This window comes from Tachysurus vachellii, chromosome 11, assembly GCF_030014155.1.
Source record: "Tachysurus vachellii isolate PV-2020 chromosome 11, HZAU_Pvac_v1, whole genome shotgun sequence".
NCBI lineage: Eukaryota > Metazoa > Chordata > Actinopteri > Siluriformes > Bagridae > Tachysurus > Tachysurus vachellii.
The window spans coordinates 19,615,727-19,628,498 of record NC_083470.1 but is presented as its reverse complement, the minus strand read 5'-3'; the positions used below and the strand labels follow the sequence as shown (position 1 = coordinate 19,628,498).

Sequence of the window (12,772 nt, the reverse complement as noted above, 5' to 3'; positions counted from 1 at the left end):
TTAAACTTTCAACATGAAAATGACATGAAACATGAATGAATTTGCCTAAAATATTCTGTAAGGTGCTATGGGTGCACATGTGAATATGACTGGCTTTGAAAATACATAACAAGAGTTGTTATTGGTGATTTGGATATGGATTAGGCTGCAGAGGGAGGTGGATTGACCAGGCTGCAGATGGACATGAAGGAGACAGGCCACAATGGGAGGTGGATTGGACAGGCCACAGTGGGAGGTGATGGGGACAGGCCACAATTGGAGGTGGATTGGACAGGCCACAGATGGGGGTGATGGAGATAGGTCACAATTGGCGGTGGATTGGACAGGTCACAGAGGGTGGTGATGGGGACAGGTCACAGAGGGTGGTGATGGGGACGGGTCACAGAGGGTGGTGATGGGGACGGGTCACAATTGGAGGTGGATTGGACAGGCCACAGTGGGAGGTGGATTGGACAGGCCACAGTGGGAGGTGGATTAGACAGGCCACAGTGGAAGGTGGATTAGACAGGCCAGAGTGGAAGGTGGATTGGACAGGCCACAGTGGAAGGTGGAGTCTATATTATTATCTGTTGTGCTGAAATAAGAGAACAAAAATGTGCACAGACTAGTTTGAGAATCTTGTACGTCCTGATTGCACGCCTTTTTGGTAATTAATGGCCTTGCGTATTTAAATGTCTTTTATTTGACTAATTCTTCTCTAGCCCTTCTCTCTGTTCAGCTGAAGAAGGCATGCATCATTGGATATTTTGACATCACTCAGTGGCCTCTCCTCTGATCATTAGTGGGTGTTCCTATCCTTAGTGTACTGCTGGTTGCCATGGTTTCACCAGGGGGTTACTTGCAGTGTGTTTAAAAGTAATCAGTGCAGTACATCAGTCTCGATTAACACAACTCTTTTTGGGGAAACAACCTCAAATCCAACCCAGAGTCTTGTTCACCCTAAACGTTTTTACTCCAGAACTATTAATTAGTTTGACTGTGATACAAAACGCATGGCTTGACACAAAGAGAAAGAGGAGTGTGTTAAAAGGGTGCATCTCTTTCCAATGTCTCATAAAGCTTTGAACAATGCATAAGGAATAAAATAGGAGAGTGATGTTAAAATAGGGTGATGTGAACAGAAAAGAATCCACACCTGGGTGGTGTGATTTGACCCAACGTGAATTGTTTATGCTTGTTTTGTATCTAGAGCAGAGGTATTCGTACTGTGACGCAGGGGACTGACTGCAGGATGTGGGTAAAAGGGGAGTAGGTGAGATGACAAATACCAAGAGATATATGTATAAATGACCTTTTCAAATGTGCCAGCCTTAAAATCTTTTATGTAGGAGCTTTGCATTTAAACGGAGAATGCAAAAAAGATGGCAAAAGAGCAGTCTATGTTAAATGTTTATTCAAATGACATCACATTAAGTCACATAAACTCTAATAGGTTAATAAAGAGGACTTTAAGTGCTCATGACCCATATTATGCCACTGAAGTTCTGTTCATTTTATTCTCCAAATTCTATTCTTATTTTCCAGAGCTGGCATGAGCGCAGTTTGTAGTCTGCCCAAAAGTCAGACTACAAAATATTTAGCTCCAAATAACAATAACTCAGTCAATGTCCAAATTTAGGGAGTATTTAGGGATCTGACTGTGTGCATGTAATATATATATGGCCACATCGCATTTCTAGTGTGAACGTGAAAGTATTGAAAGTAATGCAGCGACAGACCGATTAATTGACTGTATGAATGGCCTTCTAGAGGACATGTGAACACTGCGAGCCTGTTTGAAACCTGAATAATAGAGCTCTTTGAATGCAGCTTCTTTTGACTACAGAGAAAAACAATGTATGAAATCTGATCAGCAGCCCAATGAAGGCATATTCATAACAGTGTGTGTGAACAGCTAAGTGTCTCGGCTGTCTATTAGTGATCTGATCCTGACACAGATGCCTGTTAATGCCAGGTGTGAATCTACAACTCAAACATGTTCCAGCATGACAATGTCCCTGTGCAAAGCAAAGTCCATGAAGACTGGAGTACAAGAACTCGAGTGGCTTTCACGGATCCCTTTCCTTTGAGACAAACTGCAAGGCGATACCAAAATGATGAAGAGCGGTAAAGGAGCATTACTGAGCAAGAGCAGACAGGAATGGCAGACCTCTCAATGGGAGCATACAGAAGTCTCATTTATTCTATTGATAACCTATAACCTCAGGATGGATTTTTTTCTTTCTTTTTTTATATTAAATGTGAATTATTCAGAGTGAAAATAAAGAGCTGCCCTGAGAAGTCTTCAAATAACTTCTTAGGTCCTCTTTTCAAGAAGTGGAATGACAAGTCAAATAAATTAGAGTAAAAATTTAATTGACATAGAATTTCGCAGGGAAGCAAAGCCAGTGATTCATACATTAAAAGGCTCATCTGATATCCTGTGTTTATTTCATTCAGCTTTCTCAGCGAGGCCTGAGGGCTGAATCTTTAGGGACTTTTTACAACACTATAATTTACAGCACTGCAGAAGCCATCCATCTATCCGTCCATAACATTTATCCCTCCTGCCGTACAAGAATGCAAAGCTCCTTCCAAATAACATTTGTTAGTTTTTGTGTGACATGAAGGTCAATCTTGGTCTCTCCTAAATCAGACGCATTCAGACACCTAAAATCTGAAAATCGTGGACAAATTTCAAGTATTATTTAGTCAACCAAGCAAATTACAGATAACAAGGGTCTTGTTTCACCATCAGTGGCAATAGTCTTGCATGTAATGTTATGTATGATGCAGTATTTACAACAAATACTGCTTTCATACAACCATGTACAATCCCTGGAACCCTCTCGCTACGACAGGACTGGTTCTGAATGACAGGAAACCCTAGTGGTTATCCATGATTCAGAGAACAACGGTTATATGTGACTTGTACTCGCCAGTTCTAACCAAAAGAGGCAGTGAGAAACACATGCCAACAATGTCAAGAGGAAAAGAACTGACTTTAGGAAAAAGCTGGCCAAACTTCAGCGCATTGTCAACATTGGAGAATCACAGACATGCTAAAACAATACCCTTTAAGTCCAAAGAGGAAGAGTAGTTCCTCTGGCTGGGAGTTCTATAGTCCTACGCTACCCAGTGGCTTAGCTTCAAACTAGATAAGGAAATCACCGTGTCTTTCCTCTGTGGCGGATGTACAGTTGGTCTGAGCATCGGATAACCATCTGGTCTAAATAATACTATAAGGTGCTCGCTCACATGGCGAGGAATTCTCAGCAAGCTCACTATCACTGAAGACTAAGTTTAGAGATATGACCATAAGCAGAAATCCTCGCTTTAACTACAAGGTCACTGCAGAGTTGTATGGTCACCAAAGCACTTTAGGAAAGCTTATCACCAGAGTATGGAACTCCCCAGCTCTTTTAGTTAAGATTGTTAATCAAAAGGGCAGTTGTCAGGTATCCATTTCAAGGAAGCAGCCTGCAAAGGCTCTTAAAAGGATGACTTAAGGGACTTAAGAAAGGTCACATGCAGAGCTCCTAGAGGACTGTGGTGAAGGGAGGAACCTTGCTGCTTTTAGAATGACAGAAAGAAGCCTGTGAGACCCCAAAGAGATAGCATCCAATGTGTTCTGGTGCACAGCGAGGACTGCCATATAATCCTTTAGGGACTGATTAGCAAAATAGAAGTCAGGATCTATGGGATCAGGATGAGCCAGGACCTAAGGGATCATGAAATAGACCAGGTCCATTCGATGAGTTGGCTTGCCTACTTGCAAGCGTTTCCTGGCCAACTAGGTCACATATCTCAATCTGGAGACGCAATCAGTTCAGCCAGACCCACAACTAACACTGTAGTACCCCCTCAGTTGAGGTGCAAATCTTGAAAAGAGATTCTGTGCAATGCAAAAGGAGCCACTTGACCTTTTGCCACCCTGATTATCTCTCTCTAATAACACACTGCTCTCTCATGTGTCTTAGATGCCCTACCTCTTAGCGGGTGCTCTGAAGCCTGCCAGGGGTCTGAGAGCACGGCTCTACATTAAAAAGATTTGGAGAAAGCAGGTCTGCCCCATGTGGCAGGGTTGGATGACCTTAAAATATCAAGTAAACAGCCTATTTGCCAAAATTGCCAATGGTTTAGAGGGGTGAAAGAAAACTGTTAATAGTAATGTTGCAGAATTTAATATAAAATACAAAAATATTGCAAGTGCATTTATTAAATGCATTTAACAATTCTGAAAAAAATCTTGATCCTCAGAATATTTAAAGTAGACATAAGGAAAAAAGATTAGTAGTGCAATTTAAATCTAGACCTGCGTGATTATAATACAGAGTGCATGAGAGATGTGCTAATCTCTGTAACTCACAGAACGTTGAGACTGAGACTGTCACTTGATTTTGCAACTCTATCAAATAGCAAATAATCTTGCTTCATTACTTGGCAGCAAATTCAAATGCATCCATCTGTGGGAGATAAAAATCTTGCAGTCTTTCAACACCAGTGTTCGAAATCCTGAAAGTAGGACAAAATAAGAAGACTAGACAAGGATTCATAATTCATCATCCATATCAGCAATCCCGCTCCAAATGCAACTCAAAGATAGTTTGTTCTAATTGACAGTCCTGGTTTTGCTCCACAGATACTCTAAGAGCTGCAGGACTACTGCAGAGTTGCTCTTGCCACGCACTCTGACTTTTGGAGAGGGCTTTCACAGCCTAATTCTGTGCCAAGTACACCAAGTGATTCAGCAAAGCTGCAGGATCAAAGACGTGTGTATCTGGACCATTGTTCTCGCTTGTGCTGTACGCGTCCAATGTCCTCGCACAATGCTTCATATTAACATAATAAGACTCACGTCCTGCAAAATATAAATGCTGCAGTCTTCATCACCCAGATTATTAATGAGTTCCCTGACTTGAGTTTGCGCTGACAATATGCTAAACATTCAGACCCTGATTTATTAAGATCCCAAACAACGAGCACTAATTTGCAAACGCTGGACATGTTTTGCCTGAATAAGTAACGTCACGTGCAAGGTAAAGAGATAAAATGATATGCGACTGTGTGTTATCGGTTCTTGATAGCTAGGGTGGGATCAGATCTCAAAAAGAATCCCAGAGGGGTTCAACTGAAACCTGCCTGTGAAAAACGAAAAAGGATTTCAGGCTGATTTTAGAGTGGTGTGAAGTAAAGTGTTTATTTGTTCTCTGCTTGGTAGGAAGCTAGTCAATAATACACAAATGACTTATCCTTATTATGGAATTTGTTCCATTACCCAGTTGTTTACTTGTTTGTCTAAATCATTCGTAATAACTGGCTGACCATTAACAGGAGGGATTTGAATGTTTCTCTCTATTTTTCGTATGTTGAACTCGGTTACACAAGGTGTCTGCTCGGCCTTGGTGTGTTGGATATTTATTGCTCTGTTTTGGCTAACACTATCTGGCTTGTGCTTAGCGTGTTTGCCAGGGTGGAGAACAAAACACACAGATTAGATAATGAAATACACAGAGAAGACAGATTGGGTAATAAGAATAAACACATCCGAAATAACTAGGCATCTACGTACACTACCTAGTACTGAACTGTGAGATTACAGCCTAGAGAACTGCGATGAGTGTGATTGTCACAGTGACGTGCACAAGAAAGGGTTTTTTAGTTTTATAATAATTCTGTAAACTAGAAGAAATTGAATGCAGTATTTATTATTTCCTCGAAGCACATATTACCATACCGAATACTCCGTCAGTACACCGTAAGTGTTATTATTATTTAGGCTTACTCAGTAGCATACATTATGCGGTTTGGGACACGCCCCTGAACGTGCGCAATTGCAGCAGTGAGATTAATCTGTGTGGCAGAGAATGACAACACAAAGACTTTATAAAATGTCCTTCTGAAGCTTGAAAGGACCTTTCCCGAAGCAATATGCAAGAGTCAGAAGATGCAATCCTTTATAAACAAACAAGTTATGTAAAAAATACATATACAAATCAGGGCCTCGGTGCTATTCCATAAGATAGCAGTGATGCAACTTCTAAAAAAGAAAACATGAAAACAAATATATGTATGTTCACAAATTATATAATTAAGTAAATAATTCCCTTTTACCTGTAAAGGTGTGAAAACAGTACAGAACCCTACTTTGCACCCATGATCGTGCACCAGGTTTTATTCAGCTTTATTTAGTTGTATAAAAAGGTTAATATAAAGGTTTAGGAGGCCACAGAAAGATGCTATTCACTGTGCTAATATTTACTGATATGGTGTCCAAATACACCTTTGAAATAAAAATAAAAAAGTTAGCCATTTAGAAATTGGGAAGTGCTTAATGGGATGGTTCCACTCCCTGTGCTATAAGGGAAGACCCTTTCATGAGAAAGGTCTCTCTCACCAAGACCAGTACATGTGTCCATTTCTGTTTCTGAAATGCCTGTAGCTTTAGCACACCTAAAGGAATTATTGCTGTGGCTTCCATCATCGGTTTCTAGTATCCTCAACAAAAGCCAGTGCCACACACTGCATCCTGACTAAATAATCACTGGTAAGCATCCTAATGTCTGACAGATGCTTACATCATAATTCAGAGTAAATCTATCCTCATGTCAATCTAGCCTCATGTGTGGCCTGCTTCAGTGTTCAAGAGTTCACCAAGAGACCATGTGCTGCTTCCCAAAAGGCCTGCTTCATGGTTCTGGGAACATAGGAGCCGGTCAACCACAGAAACAGAAGAAAAAATAAAATGAAAAACAAAACAAAGCAAAGAGATACCAAAGGTAGAAATTTTGGAATGCTTGACCTTGAAAGCCAAACTGTAGAAATCACCTGCGTTCTCGGGTGATAAAGGAACAATGTGAACCTGTCCTGTGGTTGCAAGCTTGAACTAGACTAGATCCTGACTAGCTTATCATATGAAAAACAGGGTTTTTTTTAAGAACCAGTGATGAACTGGTGGAAGCCTCCATAAGAAGATAAGTTAAGAGCAAAAGAACTGTGTGGTTCGGTTGTCATCAGGACCCAATTACCATATGCAGTTGCTTTTAGCTGCACAGTGGGAATCTTTAATGGTGGGATGTGCAGCTTAGAGTGGAACCTCATGGGTGAACTGGTTGTGCTGACCTAATAGTGCCATTTGTCATGTATGGTGTGGCACTTGATTCTAAAACCTCCTATTTCGGCCTTCTTTTACTGTATTGCTGAAGATGAACATCCTCCAGACATCAGCAATAATAACTCATGAGTAACATTAGCAGTGTGCTGAGGTTAGTCTCTGTGTTTACTAAATTCAACAGCAATAACTAGTTTGGCAGAAATTACATCCAAAACAAATTGGTATCAGTTAAGTTACAGCATATGATATGTTGCATAATAAAGTACACTCCATCCTCTGGAAAAAAAGCACAGCTCCCTGTTTATCATGAATCAGCAGATTCTACAGCGATGCAAAAAAATCCTTTCACACTATTATCATGAGACAATACAATAGTATCCGAGTAATCCACTAGCTCCTGAAGATGCTTCCAAATCTTTTAAGGTCTGATGGGAGCAATTTGGCTTCCTGATCGGTTATGACACGGATGAGCAGTGAGTGGAAACATAATATGTGTCCAAGACACTGGCAGGAATACTGTAAATAGATGTGTAATATAGTGTGTGTGCACATTTACACACACATACAAACAACTCTGTTACAAAGCCTTGCGCTTCAGTGTGAAGCAAACCATTAGCCATTTGTTACAATCTCAGCTTTTGTTTCATTACGTATTGCTGAACTGATCACAAAAACACTGGACAACCTCAGTACTAATTTTCTATTATTTGCACTTTCATCATGTTAAGTGTTTTGATTAATTGGAGACCTAATGGACATATTCAGGATTTTAATTTAGACACCTAAATACAAACCGCAGCAGTAAAAAGCTACACCATGGTCGCCTGACCACAACGTCATCACCGCTAAGCCTCCGACAAGTCTCTCAATCTTTATTTAAAAAGTTCTCTCATAGATCCACTGTGCTCTTTTTGTAGATGAATCTAAATGGATGAAAATTCAGAGCTGGCACCGTTCACAAGAGCGCGTTATTAAAATAAACACAACAAGGCTGCAGTAGATGGGTTTTCCTGTTTGGTGTGATGACAATTAAGGTCCTTGACAAGCTCTATAGTCCCATTTACCCACTCGTACAACTACCTTCTTTCAAACCCTGAAAAAGTGGGGTATTACTTTATGTTGTTGAATAAAACATATCTTGGGTTCGTATTAACCACAAATCTTATTTAACCAAAAACCCATTCAAAAAATCAGAAGATCAGAATGATGGAATCAGAAGTGCTCAAACCTATATTCAGGGTTTAAGACTCATTCCTGCAGCACTTTTTATCCCGTTCCTAACCCATTCCTAGAGTAACTGGAATGTACAAAACTGAAAAACACACAACCAAGCTACAGTTATGTGTGGATTGATGAAAAAGTATGACACATTCATCCGTTGTCTCCGGAGACATACTGTAGCACTAACATGACTGGCACATATGTTATGTATTACTGCTGCTCGTTATCAGATTCTCATCAGACTGTGGTTGTTACTGATTGTATGAGGAAACAAAGATTTCAAAACTTCAACTGTGTTAGATCTTTCTATTGCAGCATTGTTGTTCTGACAAAACTTGATTAAATCAGCCATTTCTCCTGAAGAGGAGTCAGCATATAGGAGGGAAGTGGTTGATCTAGTCAAGTGCTGTCAGGACAACAATCTCCCTAAATGTTGATTAAAAAAAAAAAAGACAGGATTGGTGATCCATGGAGGAAGAGGAGGAGGAATGAGAAGCACTCAGTATTGAATGTTGGCCTTCGATGTGCATCAATGATGCGCCCATGTGCGCCCATGACCCTTATGCCGGCTCACTGTTTGTCCTTCTTTGGACCATTTGTGGTAGGCACTAACCACTAAAACCACTGCAGACCAGGAACAAGGTCCTGTAGGACCAGGGCTTATCTGTCTACATTGCACATATACACTTTCTTTCAAATGTATGTTTGTTTTTTTTTCTTCTTCTTGCGCTATTTGTACTGTAAAGGTTTTCCTGATGTCTGGTTTCAGTTGGGTCAGAGGTTGCTTGGACGAATGATGTCACTGTATCGCGTAATGCCTATTGACTATTTTACGCTCTGACAAAACATCACGAATGAATAAGCAGCAAGCGTGAGTGGTAATATTTCTGAATCAGAAAACGGTCCTATATTTAAGTTGGCAGTGAGCTAGAACGCCAATGGGTTTCTTCAGCACAACCAACAACGAAGGCACATATGGGTACAGTGCTTCCAACAACTGCATTCTTTCCAAGATGTCTTACTGGTACATAGCACAGCAAAGTGCTTCGCTGTTATTTGAAGACTAATTTGTAGAATAATTACAAAAAAGACAAATAGCCATTAACAATTACACAACGTTTGTGGTGCAACCAGCATGTTGCACGGTGTAATACTTAATGTTGTTATCATTCAGCAATGTAACGATGTTATTTACAGAGAAAATTGCGACATGTGCTATGAAAAAGTGATAATTTGGGGGGTTTTTTTTCCAAACTCTCACTCTTCTAGAATTTTCTCTCTTGACACACTTCCCCATCTCAGATCCTTTTTAGGTCAAAGCTTTAAAAACAGCTATAGTTGTGTAGTCCATATTCAAATTGTTGCTAGATAATTATTTAGTGAGTTAGAAATCTCTGGCTGGAGAGCTCAGACCTGTGTGTGCGCTCTTTCACAGACATTCCTGTTTTCCCCATTTTCCCACTGTAAATCAAATCTTCACATTCAGCTCGACAGCGTCTACACTTACGTGCAGCCGTCCAAGCACACTGTGTTCTGAATAAGTTTACATAAGAGCTAGCTGATAAACTATGATAATTTTATGATGCACAATCAAACAAAGTGTCAAACACATACACTCCATTACTGTTCTATCTAACTATTAAAGTATTATTACAAAAGCACCAGTGAATTGTCAAACATTTCTGAATTGATTTAGACGACCGTTTAAAGAGCTGTGTAGCATTAAACTCGCTTGAGCTCATTCCTTAAACAGCTTTATGCTTAACGCTAAGTCTGAGATACGCGGCTGAGAAAATTGCGGCCCTCGACATAGCTTTAAAAGATGTTTTAAATGTTTCACTGACTCGGTTCCTGCAAGTCAGCTCTGCTACTGGAGATAGGGTCTGAAATTTGTGGACTAAAAACACTACCACATAGGAAAGATCCAGCCAAGGGGCTAAAACCTAACTACTGAATGGACGTCATATTTCTGCTTTAATGAAGCGTTGTTCACATACAGCGATTTTAGGTTTCGGTAGATTCGCCAGTAGGCGTTCCTTCTACTGGTTGCCATAGTTACACAGATAATCAGTGGGTGCATATATATATATATATGTGTGTGTGTGTGTGTGTGTGCGTGTGTGTGTGTGTGTGTGAATGAATAAATAAATAAATAAATATTGACTCTTTGAATGGTTCCTACGGAAGCGTATTGCATTCACTTAAGGAAAAAAAATCTACTCTGTTTTTCTGAATTAACAAGTTAATTATCTCAGAATTATGAGATCATTTTTCATGAATAAGAAGTTTTTTGCTCTGTTTTTCTGAATTAATGACTTAATTATCTCAAAATTATGAGATACATTTTTTTTGAAAAACATTTTTTTCACTCTGTTTTTATGAATTAATGAGTTAATTATCTCAGAATTATGAGATCATTTTTCATAAAAAAAATAATTAATTGTTCTGTTTTTCTGAATTAATGAGATCCCTCAAAATCCTGCCAGGAGCTTTATTTTAGGTGGATTGCATGGAAGTAAACATGTCCCGCCTTTCAAGTTTAATCCGGTTTTATTTTACTTTGGGTTTGAGACATTGGGAGATACTGCTGTCTTTAAGTAATATAAATGGTATTGTTATTAGTGCGTCAACTTTGCGCAGACACCTCAAGACTTTGCGCCTGTTCAGACGAAAAGAGCATTCTGATCTGCTTGACGTTGCTGTGCTTCTCCAGGATCAGTTGAACCGATATGGTATGCTTCACGGATATAAGATGATGCATCTGAAATGCATTCAGGCTGGCTATGTGGTGACACAAGAGACAATCAGGCAATTGTTGAAAATACTGGATCCCCATGGAGTGCAACTGAGGCACCGGAATCGTCTTTGTTGACGTTTGTATCATAATCCAGGCCCGAACTTTTTATGGCATGTTGATTCATATGATAAACTCAAACCATATGGGATCTGCGTCAATGGTGCAATCGACGGGTTTTCACGAATGGTGATATGGCTACCATGAAGCATACCATATCGGTTCAACTGATCCTGGAAAGTCACAAAGTCTTGAGGTGTCTGCGCAAAGTTGAAAAACAGAACAATTAATTTTTTTTTTATGAAAAATGATCTCATAATTCTGAGATAATTAACTCGTTAATTCAGAAAAACAGAGTAGATTTTTTTTCCTCAAGTGAATGCAATACGCTTCCGTAGGTTCCTACTTGTTTAGGTCTCCAAATTAAATATTCCTGAATTCAGATATGAAAAAAACTCCTATTCTACACTATAACAGCAAACAACTTGAACCAACACATACATGAAGAACATTTACACTTTTTCACAAACGTTTCTCTGCTTAAACTGTGGACCCTGGAGCCTTATTCTGTTTTCAACAAGGGTATAATATAAATATGATCAATATACTGTATTCACATAGAGTATAATAACTAAAATAGTGGGTAATAATGCTGTCATTACTGTGCAGTGGAGTGGAGGCCCTTGTTGTAACCTGTCCCACTACAGTGACATACTAAGGTATGTCCATGCTCCCTGTACCCCCATGGTGCCTTCCTTAGCTGTGCCACCTGTTAGCACTCATTGATGCCAGTTTATTCAAGTTAGTTCATGCTGGAGGGAAAAACCACTCAGCTAGCAGCAGCAGATGGATGAGAGTGCCACCGTGGGTATGCTGAGGAGGCCATCCAAGTAGCACCTCCCAGCATGATTTAAACAGGAACCTGCTTACAGACGCATGCTTGAAAGAGGGAGTCAAAGCTTTAGAAAGATTTAACAGGGATTTTATATTTCAGCATTTTTAACTATGCTGTAAAAACCCTGAGAGATACTTGTTAAAGATATGCTCCCTTAAATACAAAATACATGCTCACAAGGTTCTCAACGTCTGATCGGTGAAGCAAAGCCAAAGGATTTTTTCCCTTGTAGTTACAGTAAAGTGCAGGAAATCACAACCCACTAATATCAGAGTGATCAGGTTTATTATTGAGTTCTTCTAGTTATATGACTGAGCTGTTCAACTGTAGTAGGATTTCATGGCAAACCTCGACAACTCAAACAGCTCGCCTTGAAAAGAATCCATTTAAAAAAAAGTCTATGTTTAAATCACATTTTTTGTGCAAGTTATTTTATGCTTAAAGAGGTCTTGGACTATAAAAACGTTCTGAACCCTTGTACTAGGCCACATGTGTGTATATATAGCAATATAGCTTGAGAAGCACTTTGTTTACACAGCTGATGAAGGAATTTTGTCTGAAACGTATTGTTTATCTATAAGCTATGCGTGTTCCGTGATCGCCAACACGCCACATATTTAACTGCTTGTCTTTATGTGACACTATAAAATCCACATTAATTAACTAAATCACGTTTTTTAATGTCTCATTAATAAGATTAACCCTAGAGAAAGATAATTCACCACGTTTGGTGTTAATGTAACACTGGACACTGTGTTGTGTCATGTTA

General features: G+C 39.6%; 1 protein-coding gene across 2 annotated transcripts in view; it reads right to left on the bottom strand.

The window, feature by feature from the left end:
* mib2 (MIB E3 ubiquitin protein ligase 2) overlaps positions 1-12,772 on the bottom strand; it is a 62,963-nt gene that overhangs the window by 39,963 nt on the left and 10,228 nt on the right. The window lies entirely within an intron of this gene.